We start from the raw sequence: 17,059 nt of genomic DNA on the forward strand, positions 1-17,059 counted from the left end.
TGGACTTGTGGTGCCGGCTGCATCTGTGCGAGCAATGGGGAGTGTGAGCCCGTGCTGTGCTGCACTGCTGAGCTGGCAGCACGGTGGATACGGGCAGGACGTCCTCTGTTTCCCCCAGAGCTGGGGCCTGCAGGCACCTTGCCGGCCCTTGGCACAGGCTGTGCCAGCCAACAAAGCCCAGCAGGCCGGGAGGAGAGCCCGGGGGCAGCGCAGCTGCTTGGGCAGTGGCTGCTGCCAGGGAGATGGGCCAAAGCCATCCCTGAGCAGCCACTGCCACCCCTGGCCCTCCCTGCCCCGTGACAGCTCCCCCAGCCCCAGGGGACAGGCTCAGGCCCTGTCAGGAGCCAGCGCAGCCCCTGCCCAGTCGGGAGCCAGGGCTGCCTCTGGCCCTGGGCTGGCGGCAGGGCTCCCGCTCGGGGCTGCTCCTGTGCCTTGGGCCTCTGGGCACTCAGGGCCAGCTCCGCAGCAGCTGCAGCGCCAGGGACGTTGCTGCACCAGTCCCGTTTCCCCGGGACTCTGAACCAGCTCCAGAGGCCTGGAAGCCGAGGCGCCTCCAGCTTTGGCTGCTGCCGGGCCGGGCAAGGGCAGGCCCTGGGGGAAGAGCTGCTGCCACACAGCCCCGGCCAGGCCTGAGCCCGGCACAGCAATTACCTGCTGTGCCTGTGCCCGTGTCTGGCTTTGCCTGCTTTCCTGCAGCAGGGGCCGGCACCGAAGATGGAGTGCTTCCTTTAAGAAATGCCACCTTCCACTGAAGCACTATGTCCATCTCTTGACAAAAGAAGGGAGACAGCTGCATCAGATGGAGTTGTTCCCCACTTGGGCGGTGGCATAAGAGGTAATATTTGTGAAATTTATGGAGCAGGAAAATGGCCAGGTTACAGTGGCATGATGAGAGCACTTCCACCTCCAAACAGCCACCCTTTTCCTAATCTGCAGGGCTGGATATAGTGGGGGATCTCAGGGTGTGTTACAGTTTGGGCTGCCTGTCAGCTGATGCCAAATGCCTTCCGGCAGAGGCTGGGCAGAAGCTGCAGCCAGGCCAGGCTGGGAAACAGCCCTGCAGGGCGTGAAAGCAGCAGCGGGGCAGCGAGGCTGCCATGGATCCCTTCCTGCTGTGCCGGGCATGGCGTGTCCAGATGTGCAGCCAAAGCCCCCGGCTGCTGACTCCCAGGGGAAGCATGAGAGAAATGCACCCACCTTCTCTTGTCTGCAGGGGTTCCTTCAGCTCTTTCCTCATCTGTTTGGATGGTTGCAGGGACATCTTATCTGTTGTATCTTGGATTTTCCCTGTTAGAGTAACTTAGACAAAAATGTTTCCATTTCCCAGCAATGGATCCTACAAAAGCAAGGCTCAGCCTTTGAGGTCAGCAGGGACACACTACTCACCACTGTGATGGGAGCTGGGCTTGCGTATAGCATCCAAGGTAGGAGCTGGAGAAGCTGGAGAAGTCCTCCCTGTAGACACATCTGTAACACAACAGCCACAGAAGCTTCTGTCACCTGGTTCCTGCCTGCTTGTCTACAATTCTTCCTTGGTGACACACCGAGAACATACCTGCAGGAGGCTCCAAGGGCTTCAAAACTTTATTCATCCAAGCTGATGGAGAAGCCTTCCCGGCCTCATCTAGAACGGAGCACAGATGAGAACACTTTCCAGGGTGTGCTGGGATCCCCTTCTGCCACAGGGAACTGGGCACTGCCAGGGGGTTGGCTAAGGCTGTGGGAACCAGATGAGAATAGACATGGCCAAAGGTGCACAGGGGCCTGGGGAGATCTGGGCTGGCTCCTGGTCACTCTCCACACTCTTTCCCTGCCCTCAGCAACATCCCAGGAAGGGGTGGCTGGAGCAGCACAAGGCCCTGGGGCTCTCTCCCTCAGACACAGAGGAAATCCTCCCTAAATCCCTTAGGCAAACTGCAGCAGGCAGTGCCACAGTTATGCCTCCCTACTTCCTTCTGTCCCTCCTGCCCTCCTTCTGTGGGGAAACCCCCCAGATTCCAAGGGCAATCAGCCAGGCCCTCTCAGGACACACTGGAGCCTTCCTCTCCTCCTCTGTCCTTTCCCCACCGTGGGCACCCCGTGCAGTCGCTGCCAGGTTTCAGGACATGTCTCCCATGGAGGGACCCCAGCAGGACTGCTCAGTACCCGAGTGCCCTGAGCCTGCTCGGGATAATTCCCCTGGGCTGTGCTGCTCTAGTCCAGGCTGTGCCCGCACTGCCAAGCAGCAGAGAGGGCAGCTCAAGCCTCAGCAGGGCTCAGGCCCAGAGGCACAGCAATTACCTCCTGTGCCTGTGCCTGGCATGGCCTCCCTTCCTGCAGCAGAGGCTGGCATGGAGCCCCTGCTTCCTCCGGGAAATGCTTCTTTCTCCGCAGGCTCTCCTTTGATTTCTGGAGAATGCAAAAGAGACAGATGGATCAGATGGAAACATTCCTGACTGGGAATGGGGAAGGTGACAATTTCAGGAGGCATCAATTGTGAAAGGAATGGATAAGGATCAGAAAACACCCAGGATTTTGGGACAACCCAAGGCTGCTTCCTTCCCCAAACAGCCCCAACATCTGATCTGCCTGGACACCAGGAAAATGCAGGGGATCTGAGGGAGGGCATGGACTGTGGTGCAACTGGGGCTGCCAGTCAGCTGATGCCAAATGCCTTCCTGCAGAGGCTGGGCAGAAGCTGCAGCCAGGCCAGGCTGGGAAACAGCCCTGCAGGGCGTGAAAGCAGCAGCGGGGCATCGAGGCTGCCATGGATGCCTTCCTGCTGTGCCGGGCACGGCGTGTCCAGATGTGCAGCCAAAGCCCCTGGCTGCTGAGACCCAGGAGCAGCATGAGGGAAATGCACCCACCTTGCCTTCTCTGCAGACGTTCCTTCAGCATTTGCCACATGATTTCTAATGGGTCGAGGAATTTCTTGTCTGCCATGTCTTTGATCTCTTCTGGTGGAGGACCTTAAGAGAAAGTAGTTCCATTTCCCAGGAATGGATCCCACAAAATCAGGTCTCAGCCTTTGGGTTCAGCAGGGACACACTACTCACCCCTGCCATGGGAGCTGGGCTTATGTGCAGCATCCAAGGTAGGAGTTGGTGGAGTTGTCCCTGCAGACACGGCTGTAAAACAACAGCCACAGAAGCTTCTGTCACCTAGTTCTTACCAGTCAGTCAAACATTACACCTTGGTGGGACAGTGAGAACACACCTGCAGAATGCTCGGAGGGCTTCACAACTTCAGAGCGCCAGGCTAATGGAGAATCCTTCCCAGCCTCCCAGTCTGGAAGCAAACCAAGATGAGAACTGTTTCCATTGTGTGCCAGGGCTGGCTCTGGCCCTGGGCTGGAGGCAGGGCTCCTGCTCGGGGCTGATCCTGTGCCTTGGGCCTCTGGGCACTCAGGGCCAGCTCCGCAGCAGCTGCAGCGCCAGGGACGTTGCTGCACCAGTCCCGTTTCCCCGGGGCTCTGAACGAGCTCCAGAGGCCTGGAAGCCGAGGCGCCTCCAGCTTTGGCTGCTGCCGGGCTGGGCAAGGGCAGGCCCTGGGGGAAGAGCTGCTGCCACACAGCCCCGGCCAGGGCTGAGCCCGGCACAGCAATTACCTGCTGTGCCTGTGCCCGTGTCTGGCATTGCCTTCCTTCCTGCAGCTGGGGCTCGCATTGAAGATGGAGTGCTTCCTTCAGGAATTGCCACCTTCCACTGAAGCTCTATGTCCATCTCTTGACAAAGGAAGGGAGACAGCTGCATCAGATGGAGCTGTTCCCCACTTGGGCAGTGGCATCAGAGGTAATATTTGTGAAATTTATGGAGCAGGAAAATGGCCAGATTCCAGTGGCATGATGTGAGCACTTCCACCTCCAAACAGCCACCCTTTTCCTAATCTGCAGGGCTGGATATAGTGGGGGATCTCAGGGTGTGTTACAGTTTGGGCTGCCTGTCAGCTGATGCCAAATGCCTTCCGGCAGAGGCTGGGCAGAAGCTGCAGCCAGGCCAGGCTGGGAAACAGCCCTGCAGGGCGTGAAAGCAGCAGCGGGGCAGCGAGGCTGCCATGGATCCCTTCCCGCTGTGCCGGGCATGGCGTGTCCAGATGTGCAGCCAAAGCCCCCGTCTGCTGACTCCCAGGGGAAGCATGAGGGAAATGCACCCACCTTCTCTTGTCTGCAGGGGTTCCTTCAGCTCTTTCCTCATATGTTTGGATGGTTGCAGGGACATCTTATCTGTTGTATCTTGGATTTTCCCTGTTAGAGTAACTTAGACAAAAATGTTTCCATTTCCCAGGAATGCATCCCACAAAACCAGTGCTCAACTTGTGGGGTCAGCAGGGACACACTACTCACCCCTGCCATGCAGACTGGTCTTGTTGGCAATAACCACCAATGTACGTATGAATCTCCTCCCTGCAGACACACCTGTAACTCAACAGCCACAGAAGCTTCTGCCATCTCTGCTGATCTGCACGGGCACCACTGAGCCGCAGGAGTGGTGAGGGGATCGTGCAGGGCGCGGGCACACACGTGCATGGTTCTGTGCTGGCACCTGCAGCGATGCCTCCCTGGCCCAGCTTTGGGCTCTGAGCTGGCAGCTCTCCCAGGGGAAAGGCCTTGACCTACCCTCAGCATCTCCCACAGCCTCAGTCCTGGATGTGGGGCCTTCACCGGCAGGTTCAGCTGCAAAGAAAGGCAGGACAGAAGAGCTCCTGTGGCACTGCAGGAGATCCTCAGGCTGCCCACAAGGCTCAGCCCTGGGGCACAGCCCTGGGCCCGGCCCCTCTGCTGCACAGAGCACACGGAAGGACACACTGGCATTGCACACGGGAGGAAGATTGAAAGCGAAATGCTCCTTCCTCCCAATGACAGTGATCCTGTGGGAGCCCTCAGGGCTCCAGAAGGGAGCAGGGCAAGGTTTCCAGATTCTTTCAACCTTAAGATTATGTTAAGGGAAATGGTTTGTAAGTGAGCTTTTGTTGCATTAATCCTGATTATTCACTCAGGAAAGACAGAATGAAAACTTGCCTCCAGCATCCTCAAAGAACTTCAAACCATCCTTCATCAGGACTTCCTGAAAACCCATGTCACTATTCCAGTCTAGAAGGGAGCAGAGATCAGAACCATTTCCATGGTGTGCTAGGATCCCCTTCTGCCACAGGGAACTGGGCAATGCAGGGGTGTTGGGTAAGGCTGTGGGAGCCAGATGTGAATGGAGATGGCCAAAGCTGCACAGGGGCCTGGGGAGCTCTGGGCTGGCTCCTGGTCACTCTCCAACCTCTTTGCAGGCCCTTTGCAACATCTCTGGAGGGGTGGCTGGAGTAGCTCAGGGCCCGTGGGGTCTCTCTCCCTCCCACAGAGGAAACCCTCCCTAAAGCCCGGGGCAAAACCATCCCCAGCGCTTCCCAGGGAGCAGGGAGCGCTGTCCCGGGAAAGGGCAGCCAGGCTGCCAGCTCACCTGCTCGCCGCGCTTGCAGCGGAGCAGCCTGGGCAGCCCTGGCAGGCAGGGCCACGGCCAGGAGCAGCAGGAGTAGGAGGTGCAGAGCAAGGGCCATGGTGCCTTGTCCTCCGCCAGTCCCGCAGCTCTTGCTGCCACCGCTGTCCCGAAACCGCTGTCCCAACGTCAGCACCGCTGCTGCCACCGCCGCTGCTGCCGCAACAGTTGTGCTCAGGGACTGACTGCTGGCTCCTTGTGCTGCTATGCAACCACGGGGCTCTGGCACCTCTGGCACCTCTGTGACCTCAGGGCCTGCTGAGAGCTCAGCCTGCTGTGACCCCAGAGCCCTGCTGTGACCTCATGGCCTCAGCTGTAACCCCAGAGTGTGCGCCCGTCTGCATGAATGGACTGCCCTGACTGTAAATGTTTTGCTTCATCAAAGGGCCATTGCTCAGCAAAACCTTTCTTTTGCCTGCTGACATTGCTGGTCTGACTGCGTCCCTCAAGATGCTCTTGATTGTTGCAGTTCAAATTTATTTTATTGATTTCATTTTAAGTCTTGTTTAAGGGCTCTGTTGTGCCCCCATGTTTTTCGTGAGTTGGTTCACCTGTGGGTTTTACCCTCCCTCCAAACTGTCCCTGGTGTCCTTCCCCACCCCTTGGTCCAGCTCTTTCCCTGCCTGTCAAGGCAACCCAGCCCCTTGGTTCCCCAACCTTTGGGCCAATCCCTGACTGCAACTCCCCTTTGGCATTCCCCTACTCCTGGGAGCCCCACTGGCCCTTGTGACCCATCCTCTCCACCCTCCTACCCCAATTGGCCCCAGACACTTGATGTAATCCCCTCACTCCTCTCCTGAGGATTCCCTATTGGTTCATTGTTTGCATCCACCCCATGACTTGTATGTGTACAAAACCCCTTGGGCAGTACAGCTAGGGGCTTCTCATCCTGTTCTCTTCACCTGGACTAAGGTGTTCCTTGCAGAACCTGAAGACAGGGAGCCTCCTCCTTTCTCCTGTGCTTCGTCCCTGTCGTGGCTTGTGTCTGGCACTGGAGAGCAAGTGGCACTAAAGGCTCTGCCTCTGGTAAATGCCCATAGCGAGGCAGTTCCCGACTCCTGCCGTAGTGCCGGAGTTGTAAGAGCTAGCCCAGGTTCCAGCACTCACTTCACTAATGTACCGAATGCCCCTTCTTCAGTGCCTGCTCTGGTGCTCTGCCAGCTCACACAGCAGAGTGTGATTCACATACTGCAGCCCAGAGTTAGGTTGTTGCAACATTGAAATGGGTATGGTTGGCAGGATGGCTGGGCATAAATCACTACAGAACTAAAGCATATGCGTGCACTGTGCCAGGCTGGACTTGAATAGACACAGGAATTGTGGAAAGATGAGGACAAGATAGCAGAGAACAATGGAAAAACCAGCTGAAAAGGAGGACATGCTAAAGGAGTTATTTGTGCACATTTGGGGGTATATTTTTCTTGGGTGCAAAGCAAAGTGAAAAGCTCCTAAATGCCCAACAGATGAGAACTGTGTGTGGTAAATAGGTATGATTCATGATGATTGATTCACAAAATGGAAACAGTAATCAATACTGATACAGTAATTAATATTTGGAAATAATAAAACAGTTAAAGGTCTAATGCCAAGCAAGAAAAGGAGAGGAGGGGTTATCCCTCTCCCCACCGTTCTCCGGCAGCTGTTCAGAACAGGAAGAAGCAAGAGATAACAATGACTAATTGTAGTTGGAAGAGAGGAGAATTTGGTTGGACACCAGGCAAATGTTGATTATATGAGATTCACTGCTTTAATGTTAGAACACAGTATTGGCTTATACTGTAGCAGCTTGGTGCTCATGTGTAATCCAAAAGGTGAACTACAGGACATGGAGGAAGAGGAGAGGCCTTCCTCAAAGAAGATCCCCAAAGAGTGGTGCAACTTACTTAAAGAAGTGTGGAGCATGAGTGGTAAAGGTGATGATGAGGGCAGTGATACAAGTGTGATGAATTGAAAATGGGAGGAGATGGTAATGGCCAAATACAGCATAAAAAGGGGAATGTTGGCTTGACAAGCTTGTACGTGAGGTGACGGGGGGTCCAAAAGCCCTGCACTCTGTACCCCACGCATACCCCGCGAGGTTATTTTTGCCTATACGCTATTATCAGGAGGAAATTATTCGTTATTTACAGCAAATGATACTGTCAATATTTTAAGTGTATTCAATTGTATATATATTAAGCTACATAATTCAAATTGCTGTTTTATTTAATTTTGTTTGGTTGGTTTTTTTTTGTGTTTTTTTTTTTTAATTGGAAAATTGGGCAAATATGACCTGTGGAATGTCCTCCACAGCAGAGTGTCAGACCTCTGGATCTTTTTAAACACTTTTATCAAGATGGAACTGTGGCAGCTTCAGCTGGTGCCTCTGGAGGACCTTGAACAAAGAACCCCTGAGCTTTTCTACCCTCCCAGGTGAAGTGTGATAGTCTGGGGTCTTCCTGCTGTGTCCGAGTGCCGGGCCACTGGCTGGCACCACAGGTCCCCAGACCCTCTGCTGAGGCATCCCTCTCCGACAGTCAAGTTTAGTCTGTCACATTTGGCTTTTCTCTCTGATCCACCACCAGGACCAAAGATCACACGGTCGTGAGGATGTAAAAATGCCTGTTCCTTCTGGAACATTGCTGTTGTGTGACAGCCGTGCAGGCAGAGCGGGCAGCTGTAGGGATACTGACTCGTTTCCCTGGTGCCAGCCGTGCTGCATCCATCGAGCTGCTGGGTGTTGGTGCTCACTGGGACGCGGCCCGGCCCGGCACCACGGGAGTTAGGAAGGGTCTTGAAGGAATCCCCACGCGTTAAAGCAGACAATTTAGCCGGGGATTTTAAGTTGTTTCTCAGTTAACCTTGTAAAAGGCCAAAACAAGTCTCCTATGAATTCTGTCCCTGTCAAGTTCAGTTCCGCCCCGAAAGCCCCTCAGCATTCTCAGGGCAGTGGCAGGAGCCGGGTGCTGGCCCGGAGCCCTGCTGTCCGGGGAGAGCATGGCCCAGAGCGAGCCCCTGCTGCCCGGGATGGCCACAGGCCCGGGGGAGCTGGGCGGGCAACGCCAGGGCCCTGTCCAGGGCTCCTGGGGCTCCTCTGGCACCTGTTCTGTCCCCTCGGGCGCTGAGCGGTGCCCGTCCCGCGGGGCTGTCTGTGCCCGGCCCCAAAAGAGGCAGGGCCGGGGCTGTGGCCCCTGGGCTGGCGGTGCCGCCTGCCCGGCGCTCAGCACTGCCTGTGCCGTGCCAATGCAGCGTGACCCGGCGGGGCAGCTCTGCCTCGGCGCCTCGCCACCGCCATCCCGGCACGGCGGCTGGCCCTGGGCCGCGGCAGCCCCGAGCCGCACGGGCCCGGGAGGGACTGCCGGAGGTCCCCGTCCCCTGCGTGCCTCAGCAGACACTCCAGCCCCACTGCGTGCAGCAGGAGGGACACAAAGCACCTGCACGCTTACGAGAGTCCACAGCCCTTTGTACATGTGAAATGAGACCCCAGAACCGTGACATTTGCCTCAGGAGAGATCCCAGCACCCTGCACACCTTGGGAGAGATCCCAAACCCTCTGCATGACTCACACAGGATTCCAAATCCCTTGCATGACTTGAAGTGGACCCCAGTGGCCTCCATGCCTCAGAGGAAACCTAAAATATTCCTGGGTGTGTCACAAGGGACCCCAGCCCCTCATGCACCTTAGGGGGACTCCAAAGCCCCCATGTGCCCTACAGGGAAGTCCAGGCCAGCTACGCCGAGTGTTTTGACCTGGAAAACAAGCCTGGTTTCACCTGGGTTGTTGTGTCTCTGGGGCTGCTCACCAGCCCTGTCGGACCCTGAGGCTACACAGCCCTCCCCTCCCCTCCCCTCCCCTCCCCTCCCCTCCCCTCCCCTCCCCTCCCCTCCCCTCCCCTCCCCTCCCCTCCCCTCCCCTCCCCTCCCCTCCCCTCCATTCCCCTCCCCTCCCCTCCCCTCCCCTCCCCTCCCCTCCCCTCCCCTCCCCTCCCCTCCCCTCCCCTCCCCTCCCCTCCCCTCCCCTCCCCTCCCCTCCCCTCCCCTCCCCTCCCCTCCCCTCCCCTCCCCTCCCCTTCCCTCCCCTCCCCTCCCCTCCCCTCCCCTCCCCTCCCCTCCCCTCCCCTCCCCTTCCCTCCCCTCCCCTCCCCTCCCCTTCCCTCCCCTTCCCTTCCCTTCCCTCCCCTCCCCTCCCCTCCCCTCCCCTCCCCTTCCCTTCCCTTCCCTTCCCTTCCCTTCCCTTCCCTTCCCTTCCCTTCCCTTCCCTTCCCTTCCCTTCCCTTCCCTTCCCTTCCCTTCCCTTCCCTTCCCTTCCCTTCCCTTCCCTTCCCTTCCCTTCCCTTCCCTTCCCTTCCCTTCCCTTCCCTTCCCTTCCCTTCCCTTCCCTTCCCTTCCCTTCCCTTCCCTTCCCTTCCCTTCCCTTCCCTTCCCTTCCCTTCCCTTCCCTTCCCTTCCCTTCCCTTCCCTTCCCTCCCCTTCCCTTCCCTTCCCTTCCCTTCCCTTCCCTTCCCTTCCCTTCCCTCCCCTTCCCTTCCCTTCCCTTCCCTCCCCTTCCCTTCCCTTCCCTCCCCTCCCCTTCCCTTCCCTTCCCTTCCCTTCCCTTCCCTTCCCTTCCCTTCCCTCCCCTCCCCTTCCCTTCCCTCCCCTCCCCTTCCCTCCCCTCCCCTCCCCTTCCCTTCCCTTCCCTTCCCTCCCCTCCCCTTCCCTCCCCTCCCCTTCCCTTCCCTCCCCTCCCCTCCCCTTCCCTTCCCTTCCCTTCCCTCCCCTTCCCTTCCCTTCCCTTCCCTTCCCTTCCCTTCCCTTCCCTTCCCTTCCCTTCCCTTCCCTTCCCTTCCCTTCCCTTCCCTTCCCTTCCCTTCCCTTCCCTTCCCTTCCCTTCCCTTCCCTTCCCTTCCCTTCCCTTCCCTTCCCTTCCCTTCCCTTCCCTTCCCTTCCCTTCCCTTCCCTTCCCTTCCCTTCCCTCCCCTCCCCTTCCCTCCCCTTCCCTTCCCTTCCCTTCCCTTCCCTTCCCTTCCCTTCCCTCCCCTCCCCTCCCCTCCCCTCCCCTCCCCTTCCCTTCCCTTCCCTTCCCTTCCCTTCCCTTCCCTTCCCTTCCCTTCCCTTCCCTTCCCTTCCCTTCCCTTCCCTTCCCTTCCCTTCCCTTCCCTTCCCTTCCCTTCCCTTCCCTTCCCTTCCCTTCCCTTCCCTTCCCTTCCCTTCCCTTCCCTTCCCTTCCCTTCCCTTCCCTTCCCTTCCCTTCCCTCCCCTCCCCTTCCCTCCCCTTCCCTTCCCTTCCCTTCCCTTCCCTTCCCTTCCCTTCCCTCCCCTCCCCTCCCCTCCCCTCCCCTCCCCTTCCCTTCCCTCCCCTTCCCTTCCCTTCCCTTCCCTTCCCTTCCCTTCCCTTCCCTTCCCTTCCCTTCCCTTCCCTTCCCTTCCCTTCCCTTCCCTTCCCTTCCCTTCCCTTCCCTTCCCTTCCCTTCCCTTCCCTTCCCTTCCCTTCCCTTCCCTTCCCTTCCCTTCCCTTCCCTTCCCTTCCCTTCCCTTCCCTTCCCTTCCCTTCCCTTCCCTTCCCTTCCCTTCCCTTCCCTTCCCTTCCCTTCCCTTCCCTTCCCTTCCCTTCCCTTCCTTCTGGCCCTGGCTGAGAGCAGCAGACCCTGTGCAGCACCCTGCATTGGTGATGGCCCATCAATTAGGTCCTATCCAGTGTGTGTTAATTAGGGAGGAGCTTTGTTTTGCCTGCTGACATTGCTGGTCAGGCTGTGTCCTTGGAGATACTCTTGATGGCTTCCCTCTTTTCCTGGCCATGGCACTGGAGGAGGTCTGGGCCCAAATGATCCCACGGAAGGAAATGTCCCTCAGCCCAGGGACGCTCAGCATGGGCTGCCCCATCCCCTCGGGGCCCCACCGCTGCTCACAGTGAAGCCATCTGCAGAATAAATAGACTCCACTGTCGCCCTGGTTTTTAATGTTCTGTCCTGGATTAGGGTAAATCTGGGAGAAAACCTCCAAAGGGGCCCTCCCAGAAAGCAACCCCACATGGCCCCTTCCCCCCAGCGGGTCGGGAAGGATTCCTTGGAGAGAAGTGGAAAGAACCTGTTTATTTCACAGGCAAAACACCCCCAGCACACAAAATGAACAATACCAGATGACAATGCTTTCACCCATCTGAAAAGGATGACAAATTCAGAAAGTCTTTCCTGGCAGTGGTGGCTCTGCTGTCGCTCCCTCCGGCGCTGGGGATAGCTGCTGCAGCCACAGGATGCAAACTCTCGGTGTTTCCCAGGTCCCAGTCCGGAGCAGGTGTGAGTGGTTCGAAAAAGGGAAAGGAAAAACAGTCCAGGGAAAAATCCGGACTGCTTAGCTAAACTAACAAGCAGAAGCCAAAAAGCAAAAGCAAAGCGGGAGCACAGCAGAAGCAAGAGCAAAGCAAGCAACAGAAAGCAAAGCAAATAGCAAAAGCTGCACTATGAACTGCGCCGTCTGTCTGTCCTGCCAGCCGTGGGGGAACAGGCTGATAACAAACCAAAACAAACCTTGCTCTTCAGGGCCAGTCGTGAAGGCACAGTACGTAATATCCAGCATTAACAGAACACACGACTGGGGATGCAAGCATCATAACCTCCCCCTAGGACAAGTTCTTCTCAGCCTTCTGATGTTTCCATTCTTGTAGCAAACTTTCTCACGCACTTTATGCAAATAACGTATTGTTATGCATTCTTTTCTGCAAGAGGAGAAATTTGATGGACTGTTGGTTTGTCCAGTGTCATTGGAGAGGTGGCACTTTCACCCTCCAATCCACTGTCACTTTTGGAAATCTGTAAATGTTGGAGTCAGAAATTCAACTCCCCTCTTTTTTACCTTGGAGAGATGCGTGTCTGTGTTGTTTTATTTCATGTCCTATAGTGACACTCCACAACCTGATGTATTTATGAAGTGGGTATGCGTGTCAGGGCCTGGCACAGGCGAGATGGCTCTCGTGAAAACTTGTGCCCCGAGCCCTGGACTGAGCCACATCTTTGTTCACAAACATGTTCCATATGCAAGACATTACACAATCTCTTCATGCATATTCAACCCCTGGCCCCACCTGTCCTCCCCTCACATGGCGATGAGATCCATGCCCTTCTGGGCACACGTTGTTTCCTGTGGTGGTCACACTGGGGTCTTTGGTGGTCTCTGAGGCCGAAAGCTGTGGTCTTCCTCATGACTGAACTTTTGAACTTTTCTCCTTTCTGCGTGCACTGTGGTCCCCTGGTGCTTATCTGAGTACGTCTGTTGGTTGGATCAGCTTGGAGACAGAGGAGCTCCTTAGTCTAGTCTTCTTGCATTCCCTGGTCTTCTCCTGGTGTTATGAGTAAAAAAGTTATCTGTAGCTATGATATTTTATTAAAAATCCTTTCCTGGGATTTTTCCCCTCCTGAGGAGCTGAGGGCCTCAGGAAAGAAATGTAAACAATAACTATCTGCTGCAGTGGAATGCAACAGGTGCATCTTCCATTGGTCCATGTGGATTGTTTTCACTTGATGACCAATCACAGCCAACTGTGTTGAGCCTGTGAGCAGTCACAAGATTTTTGTTATGCATTCTATTCTATTCTATTCTTCTTCTTTGTAGCCTTCTGGTCATTTTTTCCTCTCTGTTGTTTTTGTATAGTTTTACTGTAGTATTTTAATAGAATATATAATAAATCAGCCTTCTGAAATGGAGTCAAGCCTCGTGTCTCCACACCTGGTGTGTTCGCCCCAACAAATTATCCATTTTTTTTAAGGCTGCAAAGTTAAACCGGTTGGGCCAGTTGCTGAGAGTTGAAATGTTGACTATTTGTTGTTGATAGCTTCATGTTGCAATCACCTCTTGTTAATAGTTTTTCTTCAATTACCTGTCAATGGTTAGAAATCAAGCGCAGTTGTCCCCCTGCTGCTTCCCAGGAGCCTGAAGGTTGCAGGGGGAGGTGACATCAGAGCTGGTATGCAGATGAGAATGCATTTCACCAAATTTTGCAATTTTCCAGGAAAAAAAACCCTAAAAACAAGAAGCCAACATGGAATTATTAAACCTAAGTAATGTCTAAAAGTGAGGAACTTAATCCTTAGTATCTGCTAAGATCCTTTTTACTTTTCACCCTAACCTGAAAGGATGTCAGCTAGAAAGAGGACCTGTAATGTTAGAACAAAAAAGCGGAATTCCCACTACTCCCTCGAGGACGGAAGCCCCAGCTCTCCCTGCATACCAGCGGACACAGCTGCATCATCCTCCTCCTCCGTGCCACTCCTGGCAGCAGCGGGGGTGCGGGCGACCTGTTGTTTCTCCCCAACCTGAGCTGAATGTTTTTAATAAAGGCATTAAAAAGGAGAAAGATCTCCTGCCCTGTTTATGACACTGGTATTCTCCTACATAGCAAGAAGCTTCAGAAATTTGCATTTTCCTATGCCCTTTGTACCTTGGCAGAGTTTTCTTAAGTAAAAGGTTAAAATTCAACATATAATTCTACAATTTAAAATTTAAATGCTTAGTCCATATATTGCTAACTTAATTGAACCCCCCAAAACCTCCATTTCAACAGCAGTCCCTGCCTGGCTTCTGCCTGCCCACACCGTGGGCATCCACGGCTCCTCCTGGGCATGGAGCTCAGTCAGTGCTGGTGCTGGGTGGGCTTTGCTGCTGCTGCCACCTGGACAATGGGGTGACCGCTTGTCCTAGGTTACAGTATAAACATGTATTCCATTCCCATCCTCAAGAGCTGCTGAAACCAGGAGCCTTATCTCCTGTTAATCAACAAGATCACCGCTCTGTCTCCACCTACCAAGGAGAAGAAAACACAAGTTTTCCTAGGTGCCGTAGGCTTTTGGAGAATGCACATTCCCGAGGACAGGCAGATTGTGAGCCCTCTCTACCTTGTCACCCACAAGAAGAACGATTTCCACTGGTGTCCTGAACAGCAACAAGTCCTTGCCCAGATTAAGCAGGCAATCGCTCATGCGGTAGCTCTTGGCCCAGTCAGGATGGGACCAGAGGTGAAGAATGTGCTCTACTCTGCAGCTGGGAACCATGGTTTGTCCTGGAGTCTTTGGCAGAGGTGCCTGGTGAGACTCAAGGCTGACCACTAGGATTCTGGAGATGGAGTTATGAAGGCTCTGAAGTAAACTACATTCCCAGAGAGAAGGAAATCTTGGCTGCCTATGAAGGAGTTCAAGCTGCCTCAGAAGTAACTGGCACCAAAACGCAGCTGCTTCTGGCACCCCAGCTACCAGTGCTGGGCTGGATGTTTAAAGGAAATGTTCCCTCCACACATCACGCCACTGACACCACATGGAGCAAATGGATTGCCCTCATCACGCAGCGCACCCAGATTGGAAATGCAAATGGCCCTGGCATTTGGGAAATTCTATCAAACTGGCCTGAAGGGGAGACTTTTGGATTGTCTTCTGAAGAAGAAGAGGAGCAAGTGGCATGTGCCAAGGAAGCCCCACCATATAGTGAGCTACCGGAGCCTATCAGACAATATGCCCTCTTCTCTAATGGTTCCTGCTGAATTATAGGCACTAACTGGAAATGGAAAGCTGCAGCGTGGAACCCCACAGGACAAGTTGCACAAGCTACTGAGGGACAAGCTGGATCAAGTCAGGTTGCACAGCTTAAAGCCGTCCAGCTGGCTTTGGCTATTGCCAAACGAGAGAAGTGGCTGAGGCTCTATCTCTACGCCGATTCATGGATGGCAGCTAATGCTCTGTGGGGATGGCTGCATTGCTGGAAAAAGGCCAACTGGCAGCGCAGAGGGAAACCCATCTGGGCCACCAAGATTTGGCAGGACATTGCCACCCGAGTAGAGAGGCTGACCGTGAGATTCGACATGTGGATGTGCATGTACCCGAGAGTCGGGCTAATGAAGAGCATCACAACAACAAACAGGTGGACCAAGCTGCCAAGGTGAAAGTATCACAGGTGGATCTAGACTGGCAGCACAAGGGAGAATCATTCCTAGCTCTCTCGTTGGGCCCACGGTGCCTCTGGTCGTCAGGGGAGAGATGCAACATAGCGATGGGCCCGTGACCGAGGGGTGGGCCTTGCTATGGACAACATCTCACAGGTCATCCACAACTGCGAGAGCTGCGCTGCAATCAAACAGGCCAAGCGGGTGAAGCCTCTGTGGTACGGTGGGCGATGGTTGAAGTACAGGTATGGGGAAGCCTGGCAAACTGACCTCACCACGCTTCCCCAAACCTGCCAAGGCAAGCGCTACATGCTGACCATGGTAGAACCTACCACAGAGTGGTTGGAAACCTACCCTGTGCCTCATGCTACTGCCTGGAACACCATCTTGGGCCTAGAAAAGCAAATCCTGTGGAGACAAGGCACCCCTGAGAGAATTGAGTCAGACAATGGAATTCATTTCAAGAACAGCCTTATCAACACCTGGGCCAGAGAACATGGCATTGAAAGGACATATCATATCCCCTATCACACACCAGCTGCCGGGAAAGTTGAATGATGCAACGCACTACTTAAGACTATCCTGAAGGCACTTGGTGGAGGAACCTTCAGGAACTGGGAACTGAACTTAGCAAAAGCCATCTGGATGGTCAAAACCTGAGGACCTATCAATCCTGGTGCTGCCCAGTCTGAACCCCTGCACACAGGGGATGGAGACAAAGTTCCTGTGATACACATGAAAGGTATTTTAGGAAAGACTGTTTGGATTAATCCCACCACAAGCAGGGGCAAACCCATCTGTGGGTATTTTTGCTCAAGGACCTGGTTGCACTGGCTAGGTAATGCAGAAGGACAAGGAAAGTTGTTGTGTACCACAAGGAAATCTAACCTAATTTTAAGCAAGAATTGTGTGTAAAGTTTCATTTTATATAATATATATAGATAGATAGATACATATATATAGTAAGAGGATATTGGCTTGGGTATAGATGGTAATAGAATAAGGGTTAGATTATGTCCTAGGTTATAATATAAAATTATGTTCTATTCCCATCCTCAAGAGCTGCTGAAACCAGGAGAGGCATTGTTTCTTCCTTATCTCCTGTTAATGGGTCCATCAATGTCTTGCCACATGACTCAGAGATAACTCCCTCCCAGAGCCATTTCTGTTTCATGGCTAATCAAGGACCCACAGCATGAGGCAGAATGTTATCAGCCCACTGTGAGATGCTCTGCCCATGGGGGAGGAGCTAAGCATCCCCAGCTGGATATAATCTGGGTTTTGGAACACAACAAGCAGTCTTTCCACTGGATTCCCAGAGGAACCGCGGCCCTTACCCACTGCTTTTCCAGAGGATGAAAGCTACCAGATTGTTTCTACAGGATCACCACTTCCACAAGTCCATTTCATCTGGACTGCTACCACCACCCTAACTAGCAGGGTGTCAGCAGGCTGTATTCTGAGCCTGTCAGTGGTTTTTCTTTTGTATTATTGCATGAATTTTGTTTTTTTTTTCCCCTTTTTCTAATAAATTGTATTTCTGACTTGGAGTCTCTCACTGGTTTTGCTTTGAAACCACAACACAGATCCTTCTCTTTATTTCAACAGAAGAATGGGCCGCTGCCTACCCTGCAACTGGGAGTGGGGAGGGTGGGGGGCGGTGGGGTGGGGTGTCGCCTTCAGTGATTCCTAGAGGGCAAGGCCGGGGGTCTCA

General features: G+C 54.4%; 1 long non-coding RNA gene across 1 annotated transcript; it reads right to left on the bottom strand.

The window, feature by feature from the left end:
• Positions 1–657: 657 nt before the first annotated feature.
• Positions 658–1,619, bottom strand: LOC135307472 (uncharacterized). Its single transcript, XR_010368194.1, has 4 exons — positions 1,556–1,619; positions 1,387–1,467; positions 1,198–1,299; positions 658–768 (listed from the first exon to the last, which is right to left on the bottom strand). It is a non-coding gene; the product is annotated as an uncharacterized LOC135307472 (long non-coding RNA).
• Between the last annotated feature and the right edge of the window lie 15,440 nt (positions 1,620–17,059).

Source organism: Passer domesticus, chromosome 9 (assembly GCF_036417665.1).
Source record: "Passer domesticus isolate bPasDom1 chromosome 9, bPasDom1.hap1, whole genome shotgun sequence".
Classification (NCBI taxonomy): Eukaryota; Metazoa; Chordata; class Aves; order Passeriformes; family Passeridae; genus Passer; species Passer domesticus.